Raw genomic sequence first — 12,962 nt, 5'->3', positions numbered from 1 at the left:
GGGAAATAAAAAAAATAGCGGGAATTGAAATAAAATGTTATTTATTGAGAGGGAAAATGAAATTAGATAAGATATGTAAATCAAATTTTTTGAAAATAAATTTACGAAAAATATATTTAAAGAAAATTTGAAGTTTATTTGATAATAATAATTAATATCTTGGATATTATATTTAAATTATATATAGAAGTGCTTTAATTCAATTTTGTTTATTTTATTTTATAATTTAGATTCAAAATTATAAAACATGGACCTTTACCCTAAAAATTGCATTCATGTTTTAACAATACAACCTTTGTAATAAAAGTTGCAATTTTTAACAAAATTTGTAACCTTTTAGAAAAAAGTTACAATGTTAAATATAATTTGCAACTTTAAAAAAAAACAAGTTACAACTTTTAATATAACTTGCAACTTTTATAAAAAAAAGTTGCAATAAATCTTTTAATGCAATCTTTTTGTTGGACAGGATCTTATTTATAATCAAATGCAACTATTGTTAAAAGGTTGCATCTAAAAGGCTGCATTAGACTCATTTTGTAGTAGTGTAGCTACTACTAGTAATATATAGAATGTTCTATTTGAAAACCTTGGTTACCACCAGTACATATAGTAGTTTCAGTACATATAGTAGTTTCATTTCTTAGAATAAAACCATGTATTGTATCCCCTGGAATCCTCTAGTAATGTATAGTAGTTCCATTAATTAAAATAAAACTAATGAAGAATGAAATTCCGTAAACAAAGGTTAGTTTATACTATTGTGAGTTGTATAACCATGCTTGATATGACTGATAACCTATATGATGTTCTTCAGGCATCGGACGGTATGATATTTGTCTCCCCAGGCATGTCTGCCTAACTGTAGCTAGTAGTTCAAATGTGGGATTGTCAGTCTCGAATAGATCTATTCACAAATCTCACGTTCTCCCTCTAGGAGACTCTGGTGACACTAAATGATAGGATTTATTCCGTACCCTGAAGGGTACAATTGAAGAGATGTCTTATAATCCTATATTAACTAGTTTTCGTATGGTTCTGTATTGTTCCCTTGAATTTGAATTCATTTGTATGCTTTATAGAGTAATAATAATTATACTTAAATAATTATTTAGTGTTGTACTCTTGATATCTGAGAACCGTTCTCAGCCGTGAACTGTTCTTGGCCGTGAGCAGATTTCTACTTTTGAATGGTTTACGACCCCTGAGTGGTTTACTGTCTGTTCTTGGTGTTCTTGAAGAAAATATGAAGGTTTGAAGGGTTCACGGTCGTGAACTCAAGTATGAGGAGTGTTCAATTTTTATGAACCGATGAATGTTTGATGCTCCAAAACAAGTTCCAAGGTGAATTGGATGAATTTTAGGTGATAAATGAGAGAGTTCTTGAGTTTTCAGGTGGTGTTTTTAGAGAGAGAAAGTAGTGCGTTTTGGCCAGCCTTGAAGAAATAAGGGTATGAACATATCTCTCTCTCTTTCTCTCTCTCTCTCTCTCTCTCTATATATATATATATATATATATATATATATATATATATATATATATATATATATATATATATATATATATATATATATATATATATATATATATATATATATATATATATATATATATAGGCTGGGTGTACCGCCCTGAACGGTTTCAGGGCCGTGAACACCATACTAATCGAATTTCGCTGATTTTCGAAGGAAAAGTCCGGATTTTCGTGGGATTTAGTTCCGACTCTTATATAAATTTAATTTATATAAATTAAATGATTTTCCTAAACCACAAGAAATTAACGGAACAAATAAAATTCAAAATTTAAATTTACGGAATTTTATTGGCATTGATGGAAAAAGCTTCGGGTTGTCACATTTAATGTTTATAAAAAGTAACTTCACTATTTCTTGATTTATGTCAAAAAATGGACATGAGGAAAGATAATATTTTCTTTATGCATATATCTAGATTAATTTTAACAGAAGAATGATGGGTTTTAGAAGTATTTCATTGTATTTTCCAAAGTTTTGTTGGATATTTAATCATCATTTTAAGATGATTATGCTGTCTAACTTCAAATATATGTTCAGATTTTAAGCAGTAGTGAAAAAGCTAATTTAGGAAAAACTGTGTGTGTGTGTGTGACACTTTTCAACTAAAGTTGCTACAATGATTCTTCGAATTGATTACATGATGAGAAGCATGAAGGATGACATATACAACACCTCATTCACCAAAAAATCTAAATTTTAAGAGTAAATTATGTTATTGGTCCTTAGGTTTTGCCCTACTATGTGTTATTAGTCCAAGTTTTGATTTTTTTACATGGTTGGTCCCTAAGCTGTTAAAACAAGCAGCTTATTTGTTATACCAACAATGTACATTCTTAAATTTATATTCTATGGTAAATGCTTCCATTTCTTTTTGAAACTAGATATTGTTTGTCCATTATTATCTTTTAAACTATTTGTCTTTTGATTTTTTTTAACTCTCGGTAATATGTTATATTTGCACAGGTACCCATGAGACCAATGTTTTTTTGCTTCTTACTTATGTTCATGGATTCAATGTTGTGTCCCAAATTTGTTTGTTATTTTCATCTATCGAGGTATGACTCATAGATTTAGACATAACACATTTGTGTGTCTGTATGTATATGTAGGTGTGTTTGTGTATGTGGTTGTGGTTGTGGTTGTAAAACAATTGGTATATGTTGCTTATTCTATTACAAAGAAGCTAAATAAGATTTGAATTTTTATCTTTAATTTATATGTTATCAACACTGAAACTACAGTTTTGGTACCTAAATTTATATAAAAGGATGGCTGAAATGATAGGTTTGGTCCATGACTTAGAAGCTCTGAATCAGAAATGGCTTACTTTATTATGTAAAAGTGTAAATTATAGTTTTAGTCCCTAGATTCAAAAATCGACGTTAGTTTTGGATAAAAATGATTTAATTTATGAATACCTTACCATCTATCTTTCATTTCTTTATTTATGAGAATAATCTACTTTTAATTATTTATCTATTATAGCAACCTTCTTCCATTTTCCGTATTATGGCAATATACTCTGAAAATCTACTCAACCATAGCATTATACTTTAAAATTGTCTTATTAGGACATTATATTCAGGAAATCTACTCAAATATCATGGAAAGTACGATTCAAAAATATACGTGCATTGCTATGTGTTATGTATCTAACATGTGTCTGTTGGGTAAGTATGTATGTTTCTTATGTATATTCATATGCATATGTATATCAATAAGCATATGTATATGCATAAGAATAGGTATATGCAAAAGGAAAGTAAATCAATATGATTATGAATAAGTATATACATATGCATAATAAGAAATATATGACATGTGCTTATTGATGTGCCTATGAATAAGCATATGCTTATGCATATGCATATGTATAAGAATATGTATATGCATAAGGGAAGTAAATACATATGAATAAGTATATGTATAAGAATAAGTATATGCACAAGACAGTTAAATGACGTTATTGAAATGTACCATGGATTTAAGCCCAAAAACCCTGTTAAGCACACTAAATGTCGTTCATGTTGTAGCTTTTTTCACATAATAAAAAGACTTAAATAGTAGAAAATTAATTTTTAATATTTTAAATTACTACCGTTCTAGAAGTTGTTTGATGATGTAATGGATTCTGGTTTGAAAGAACCTAATGCAATGGAATTATGCACTACTGGCAAAGATCGAACCCTATAAGTATGTACTTCTAAATATATAATGAAATTGAGATGGTTCAATTTAGACATAGTCTAAATAAAGGAGTAAATTACACGAATGATGCCTATGGTTTTGGATAATTTGCACATTTAGTTCCTAACTTATTTTTTAACTCGGAAGGTCCTTATTGTTTGTTTTTGTTGCGCGTTTGGTCCCTGTCTTGCCTAAAAAGACTATTTTGCCCTTAATTTTTTAATTTATTTAAATAAACACACACCCAATCCCATTTCCACATCACCTCGCCTTACCTTTACTACGCCACTTTATTAAAATAAATTTAAAAAATCAATGGAAAAATAGTCTTTTAAGGTAAGACAGTGACCAAGCGTGCGACAAAAACAAACTATAGAGACCTTTCGAGTTAAAAAATTAAGTTAGAGACCAAACATGCAAATTATTGCAAACCATTAGGGCCATCCGTGTAATTTATTCCTGAGTAAGGTGTTTCGACTATTCAAAAGATAACTATATAGTACCATATCTATGTAAAGAAGATTTTATACGCTTTTATGGTCACTCTTCAAAAGATAACTATATAGTAACAAATTTAAGGCACGTTTCTTATTCATTTTTTATATTCTGGATGAACGATGATTAAAAAATATTTAAAAAATGAAAACATTCTTTGTTTTGCAGGTGCAAACAGAAGGTCATGTACAAAAGGTTTCTAAACAAGAAACGAAACATTACTTTCATAGTTGCCATAGAGGAAGTCAGATTGGATCAATATCTATCAAACACGTTTTCTATCTTCTTATTTTGTTATTTTCTTTTTTAATTTTTACTTGTTACACTCACTAACAGTTTGTTTGTTTTTTCTATTATCTCAAATCATCTTAATTCCAAGACACGATTTTCTCCATCAAGGGTATAAAGATTTGGAAGCAAAGTTCTCTGAAGGGTTAATGATTTATATATCTGAATTTAAATTGTTCTAACTGTTATTTTTTATGCTTTATTGATAAAAATTTTGTTTTTTTTTTTTTTTTCTCATATTAGTTTCTGAAACATAATCAACCAATACTTAATACTTATTATATAAAATTTATATATCATCTGTTGTAATTTGGTTAATTGTAGGAAATTCCACATAGTGTTCAATAACCTCTTGAACCTTGATCTATAACGCAGACTGAAGAATGAGAACACCAAACCAAAGTGACTGATTTTGTTAAGAAATGCTATGAATAATCAATTTGATGTATTTACAAAACAAGTGTTATGGAAAAATTCAAATCATGCAAAGTTCATTTAGCATCACTTCTAGTCAGATGGGTAAAATAGTCATTCACTCATTCTTTCAATCTAAAAAATAATAAATACTTACAAAAGGTAAAATGGTCATTACATATTTGTACATGTTCGACTATTTGACATTGCATGTGGACATATATATGTTTATGAATAAGCATATAAATATATATGGACATATGCATATACATATGGATATATGCATATGCACATGGTTATATGCATATAAGTATGGATATATCCATATGTGTATAGATATGTGCATATGCATATGGACATACATATGTTCATGCATATGCATATGGATACATGCATATGCATATAAAATGTATATATGTATGTATATGGATATATGCATATACATATTTATAATATGACATATGCATCATAATAAATATATGCATATGCATAATAATAAGTATATGAACTTGCATATGAATAACTACATTCATATGCATATACATAAGAATACGTATATGTAAATAGAAACGTATAAAAATAAGTACATTCATAAGGCATTTAAATATAATTGTTTATTCTTTTGTATATGCATGACATATGCATATTCATATGTATATCAATAAGCATACGTATATACATAAGAATAGGTATATGCGAAACGCAAGTAAATACATATGATGATGAATAACTATATACATATTCATTATAATAAATATATGAAATATGTTTATTGATGTGTATATGAATAAGAATATGCTTATGCATATGCATATGTATAAGAGAATATATATATATATATATATATATATATATATATATATATATATTATATACTTTATAAAGCATTTTTAATCAAATGTTGAATTTTAAATCGTTCAAGTACTTATGCAATATGTACAATAATTTTATGCATCCTATAATGTTTAGTCAAAGGCTGAATACATAGTCTCACTTTTATCCATTAGAAATTTCCACCTTCTAATCTCGATGGGTCTTGACCAGGTGCATTCCTTATCCGGTCCAACAACCTCCCCGTTATATCATCTTTTTTTCTGCCCTATAATTTTGCACATATGTTAATCTTCTTTGCCATTTATATAACATTCCCCCTCACCTTCACTCGTCTCTCATTCAACATTGACTACCTACCGCCTTTAACCACCTGCTTCCTTCACTACCTCCACACCATTCTTTCTCTCAATCTCAATCTCAAACCCTAATCCTCTTTATCCGGTCGATTTGTCAGCCTCGATCTTAGTTTGGCTTGGTCATTCATACGATATTGTAGCCATGAGATCTCAGGTAAGCATCAATTAAGATAAAGATACATTTACTTTAGTAGAGTTTTGTTTCGTTTCTCAATTTTGCATCAGATTTGGGTTGGGACAAGAACAAGATGGTGAAAGTTATTAGTTCTCACACACCCCTCACCAAAACTATGTATTGTCATCCGCTTACCACACACACACACACTCTCTCTCTCTCTCTCTCTCTCTCTAGGGGCAACCTTATACCTTTCTCTAATTGTGTGTGATTATAGGTACCGAAATAAAAAAATCTTTTTACTGGTTTTTGTCTTAGGTTTGTTTGGTTACATGTATGTCGATGAAGGTATCTCTCTCACACACACACATACTTCCATGTTTTTTCTTCTCTGATTATAATAAAAAGGTTGTTTGTTTTTTATTTAATAAAATCGATATATTAATTAGAAAACTCAACAAGAGAAATGCACTTAGCAACATGATACAAATGAAATGCCAGCTGGTGAAAATGTTGCTGATGATTTCCATATGACTTAAACTTACTCCAAAGGTAAGTTTAAGTTATTCCATGTCCCATATTCTGTAATCAGTTATAATACATGTTTTTGTTATGGAAATCGGGATTGGAATAGCTTTGTGTATAGAAAGTGTTTAAGCTCAATCTGGGGATGCTAGAGAATATATAAATGACATAAATACCCATGCTACATTGGTTGTTTCAGAGAATAAATGCTATAAGTTGTTGTTTTAGGGATAATTCTTGATTGGACCATAATTTTATCCTTTCAGATAATAATTCTGATGTTGTTTTTGGAACTACAACTATGTGAACGACTATCAAGAAACAAGTGGGAAATCAAAATTCTGATTAAAAAACAGGCTTGTCACCTACCCCTGTACAACATTATGTAAATCGATAATTACAATTGGTTGTGATCTTCTACTTATGCTTTCTTATTTATTTTTTCTTCTCCATTTGCAGGTCTCAGTTTGTGTCTGATACTTGATTGGATATCAAGCTGATGGTTGTAACTTTGAAAGACATGCCTACATCTATAATCGTTTAATATTTCACCATTTTTTCCCTTATTTTTTATTTGATTTTGGCCCGTTTAGCCAGCATTTGAAAAAAAATACCAGGTGAATGGGAAGAAATTATGGAAGAAGGATAATTTGGTCTTTCTTTTTATTTTCAGTTTAGGCACCCGCCTGTTTGATATAATGTTTAAGTGTAGGTAAGTTATTCTTCTAAAATTATTTTTTTATTGCATTTGACATTATGTATATTTTCTTTTCAAAACATTCGATTGTAACACATGTTTTTTTTTTTTCTTTTTATTGTTTTTGAGCATGTTGATGATACACCTGAGTACCCAATAAACATAGGAAGGCATATTTGGGCAACATGTAATGATAAAGAGGTAGTTCTAAGTGATTACAATTTTTACAGCTTTAGTGTTTGATGAATTAGTGCCCATGTTTAAGACTCATTTACTAAATCAGATTTAAAATATCAATTATGGAAATTAGAATATAGATAGGATGATATGGAAGAAAAACCATACCCATTCTGCCCTTAATCACATGTGTAGGTCCAAAATGGGTGTTGTAGGGAAAATGGATGACTTTACCCTTGGTTATATTCTTATATCTTTGACCTCAATTTATGTTTGAAGTCTTAGTAATGTGATTTTTCTTTTCTTGACCGATTTACATGGAGTGCTTAGGTACAGTGACCTAACATTCGGAGAAGGAACATTTTAGAGGTTTACATTAAAAAAATACTCACATTTGGATTTTCAAGGCTTCTTACTTGAGCTTTTTTACTTCGGTGGAGCCTACGGTTGTCAATTGGAACCTTTTAACCAAGGGTGTAAGTAGTATGACTTTTAATACTTTCCCGTTAAGTACCCTTGATCTATCTTTCTCTTTTATGAAGAATGTCTACCATAATTGGGGGAATAGATAGACAATATGTTTGGTTTATTTTATGAAAGTACAATGCCATAATATAATAAATATCGTATGTATGTCACTCTATTTGTGTGTGAAAGTATGATTATTTGTAGAAAGAAATGAAAGTAAGATACTATTTTTTGCTAAACAATGAAAGTCACTTGCTATATTTTGCAGTTACAAAATGAAATTAAGTTGGTATAAACGAAAATTAGTCACCTGGTGTTTTGAAACAAGTAAAAAACATAAGCTTAATCTTGGATCCAGTTATCTTGGCATGGATAGGTTATATTAAAGATTTTCCAAAGAAATGACCATTACGTAAACTACAAAAGAAAATTTCTTCATCTGTTAGCAAAGAAATTTAATAGTTATTTCAATTAGAAAGAAAGATTATAAAGCATTCGAAGTTTCCTGCCATTAAGGTAAATGATAGTTTTTCATAAGATATTTTAACATAACATTAGTGTTTTATTTTGGATTATTTTTTTTTAGAATTTTTATCAATCCTTTAGATATTTCAGCCTAAATGGTAGTTTTCCATAAGACTTTTATTCAACCCACTAGATATTGTAAGCTAAATTTGATTTTGTGTATGAAATTTATAGTTTTTATTAGAAATTCAATCAAACGATTCAAAAAATAACTTCATGTTTTAATAAACATGTACCTATTTCTAGATATATAAACTTCAATATCTATAAAATTCAAATTCAAATGAACACAACCCCCCCCCCCCCCCCCCCCCCCCACCCCCCAATAAAATAAAATCATTTTAATTAATACATTTTTCATTTTTTGCTTCATAATTTAGATATTACATTTGTAGATCGATAGATCATCGATTTGAATAGTATCTAGCTACATTTTAGATATCTATTAATAGTGAAAGATAGTAGCCGATAAGTGTTTGGTATGTAGGTATGACCAATTTTCTAAAGAGAACTAATCATCAAATGTAAACATTGACTGCCTAACGAAAATAATTAATCGCCGGAAGATATTCACTGCTTCACACATTTGTCGTCCACCACATTACATGGTTGCACTACACTTTTGGTCCATTATAAATTTTATTTTGGTTCTTTTTGGGATTAACATATGAATATAATTTAATTTGTAACCAAAAGTAATACGTTATCATTTTATTTTAACATTAAACAACGACATACTTTTGTATTTGACCAAAAGCATCATCAAACTTTTATCTTTACTTCAACTTGACAACTTACTTTACCCAGAAATAGGATATATGTTTCTTAAACAAAAACCTTGATAATCGTACTTCTAATTTTAACAAAAAAACATGTACAAAAAACTTTATCCTCAAATAGTAATGAACTTTTATTTTAACCGAAAACAACCTATTAAAAGGAAACTAAATGCGGTCTATAAACAACATGTCGAAAGAAAAATAATCATCTTTGGAAATTAACAGATCTGAATATTTTACATGCAATATTATCTACAAGAAATAATAGTATTGATGAGATTAATGATTATTTGATTGATCGATTCCATGGAGAAGAGAGAATTTATTATCGTTTCGATGAGTTAATGATTATTTGATCAGCCGATTCACGATTACAATCAATAAAGCTTAGGGATTAACAATTCCAAATATAGGTATTTATTTTCTAGAATCGATTTCTCGCATAGTCAACTTTATGTGACATTATCCAAATGAATATCACGTGCCAATACAAAAGTATTGGTGAACCCTGATGAACAATTCAACGATAATGAAGTCTATACATCAAATGTGGTGCATAAAGAAGTGTTCTACTATTAATAATGCACAATTAGTTTTGCATTCATGTATATTTATAAAGAATCTTAACTTTTCATTTTTCATTTTTATTGATTTCGTTTCTACTAGCATGACTCTTATTGATAACTGTTGAGATGTTATAAACTATTTGCACAAAAAAAACTAATCGCCTCTATAAATTAATTTATGAAAAAACTATTTACACCCGTCGCTTGGCGCAGGTAGACGGCTAGTATATATATATAAGGGAAGTAAATATATATGAATAAGTATATGTATAAGAGTAAGTATATGCATAAAGGCAATTAAATAATGTTATTGAACTGTAGAATGGATTTAAGCAGAAAAAAACTGATAAGCACACTATATGTTGTTCGTGTTGTAGCTTTTCTCACACAATAAATAGACTTAAATAGTAGAAAACTAATTTTAATGTTTTTAATTACTATAGTTCTAGAAGAGGGTTGATGATGAATTGCCTTTGGTTTGAAAGAACCTAATGCAATGAAATTGTGCACTACTCGCAAAGATGGCATCCTGTAAGTATCTGCTTCTAAATATCTAATGAAATTGGGATGGTTTAATTTGGACATAGTCTGAGTAAAGTGTTTAGACTTATCAAAAGATAACTATACATTATCACATCTATCTAAAGAGCATGTTGTATGCTTTTATGGTCACTCTTAAAAGATAACTATATAGTAATAGATTTATGGCCTATTTCTTTTTCTTTTTTTCTATTTTCGAGATGAACGATGATTAAAAAATATTTTAAAAAATGACAATATTCTTTGTTTTGCAGGTACAAATAGAAGGTTCTGTGCATAAGTTTTCTAAAGAAGAATTTGAACATTACTTTCATTGTCGCCCTACAGGAAGTTAGATTGGAGCAATCTCTATCAAACGTGTTTTGTATCTTCTTATTTTGTTATTTTCATTTTTAAGTTTTAGTTATTACACTAACTTACATTTTGTTTTTTTTTTCAGAGAACTGTAATTCCAAGACACGATTTTCTCCATCATGAGTATAAAGATTTGGAAGCAAAATTCTCTCACCGGTTAATGATTTATATGTCCAAATTTCAAGTGTTGTAAGACTCATTATTCATGATTTATTTGTGAAAATTTTGTTCTTTTTTTTCTTACAGCATGTATCCCAAAACAAAAATATTGGGGTGGATACTAGAGAACATTGTAATGGGTGAATGAGTTTAAAACATCGGTCAGGTCAGTGATGTGATTCATGCATTAGATCATTATCTCACAAATGTGATGAGGATGACATGACCTAATACATATAAATCAAAACTCATTCCTCATTCGTATAATCTCATATTTATTCACTGTGCATTTGATTTTAGAAAACCATATGAAAAAACATATACATAAATCCAATGCATATGTAGAATGAAGTAATGACATCGGAAATAAGTATAGCGATAAGTTTAGTGTTCCAATTGAACCATGAGGCTTTATTAATCTCATATTATAATTAAAATTGCATATAACAAGCTCAGTTATTTTTCAAGTAAACGTTAAAAAAATCTTATACTTTGATTGATGCACTGCTTTTTTTCCTATTTTTTTCACAGAAAAATGGTTGAACTTTCCAATCTCTATTTTGTTCATTAATTGATATTGACTAAATAGATTATCTATCATCAGACTGAGACATGTGACTTACAGAGAAAGCGATAGGAGTTGGAACAAACAAATTAGGTTTAATCGGAGCAACGAGGTGAGAGATGGTGTCGACATCTACAAATGTAGAGGATGAAGCTACAAACTTCCGAATCAGTCGAGCGATAGTTACCAGATCGTTGATTGTTGCATCAATTTAATTAGAAGAGAAATTGAATTTGAGGGTTATTAATGAGTTCGTTGGTTTGTTCTCATAATTTGAGTTCGGCGTTGAGCTTGATTATATATATATATATATATATATATATATATATATATATATATATATATATATATACTTATAAATGTTGCATTTTCATTTAAAATATGTTAGGGTGATTTGGTTACTATGTTGTTGTATTAGGCACTATAGTTTCATGTATTTTGAATGATTCTTACAAAAATGATATCCGTAATTTGAATATAATGTAATATCTTATGATGTTTATCTTCGATATTATCTTCCATTGAACACCATGTAATTGAAATCAAGTTTATTATAGTTCAAATTTTTGGCTCGGATTTTTCTTTTTCATTAGCTCTAGAATGTGATTTTCTTATATTAACTTAAAATATGTAACTATCTTCAAATAAATTGAGAATGAGATTTTTTTTATATTTATTTAAAATACAGCACCATTTTTCTATTCAATAGTAAAACTGACAAAAGTCGTTAAAAATGTATTTTTATGAGGTTCAACATAAATAGACGACTACAAATGATAATCCATATTTAATCAACTATCCATTAATTAAATTAGATAGTAATATGTACATAAAAATTACATTTAAAATTTTAAACTAATAGTAAAAATATTTCATTATTCATTATTATAAATTATCTGTAAATCAAAGAATATACATGTTATTTAATCGCATACAACTTTTATGTATGGTTTATTCACAATAGATTAAACCATATCAATTAATTACATGATGTTAAGATCTTATTTCTTTTAAAATAATAACTTCTCAATTAAGCATAGGCTTAAAAATAATGTTAACTATTCTTTTTACCATTATATATATATATATATATATATATATATATATATATATATATATATATATATATATATATCCAGATTAAACTAAATAATATTACATTGCGCAACGCGCGGGCATTCGACTAATATATATATAAAGGAGACATTTTACTTGCACCACATGCTTTTGAAACCACCATGACTTTTTAGTTTTTTCCTAATAATTATTATAAATTGGTTAATAATGTTAAATAAATGCAAAATCTAAATTCTAGTAATTAATTAACTAGGCTACAATACTTAAATATCATATTTTACTTTTATTTATAAAATTACGACTTT

At 28.5% G+C, this 12,962-nt stretch overlaps 1 long non-coding RNA gene across 2 annotated transcripts; it reads left to right on the top strand.

Moving 5' to 3' along the window:
- The first annotated feature begins 5,955 nt into the window (after nt 1-5,955).
- Nucleotides 5,956-8,236, top strand: LOC145001423 (uncharacterized). 2 transcript variants are annotated; one of them, XR_013661565.1, is made up of 5 exons: nt 5,956-6,264; nt 7,017-7,106; nt 7,210-7,462; nt 7,577-7,648; nt 7,955-8,236. It is a non-coding gene; the product is annotated as an uncharacterized LOC145001423 (long non-coding RNA). The 2 variants fall into 2 exon arrangements; XR_013661564.1 differs by having other exon boundaries at nt 7,210-7,648.
- The last annotated feature ends 4,726 nt before the right edge of the window (nt 8,237-12,962 follow it).

This window comes from Lactuca saligna, chromosome 6, assembly GCF_052625555.1.
Source record: "Lactuca saligna cultivar CGN05327 chromosome 6, ASM5262555v1, whole genome shotgun sequence".
NCBI lineage: Eukaryota > Viridiplantae > Streptophyta > Magnoliopsida > Asterales > Asteraceae > Lactuca > Lactuca saligna.
The sequence above is the reverse complement of the archived record's forward strand: the minus strand, read 5'-3'. Positions and strand labels throughout refer to the sequence as shown.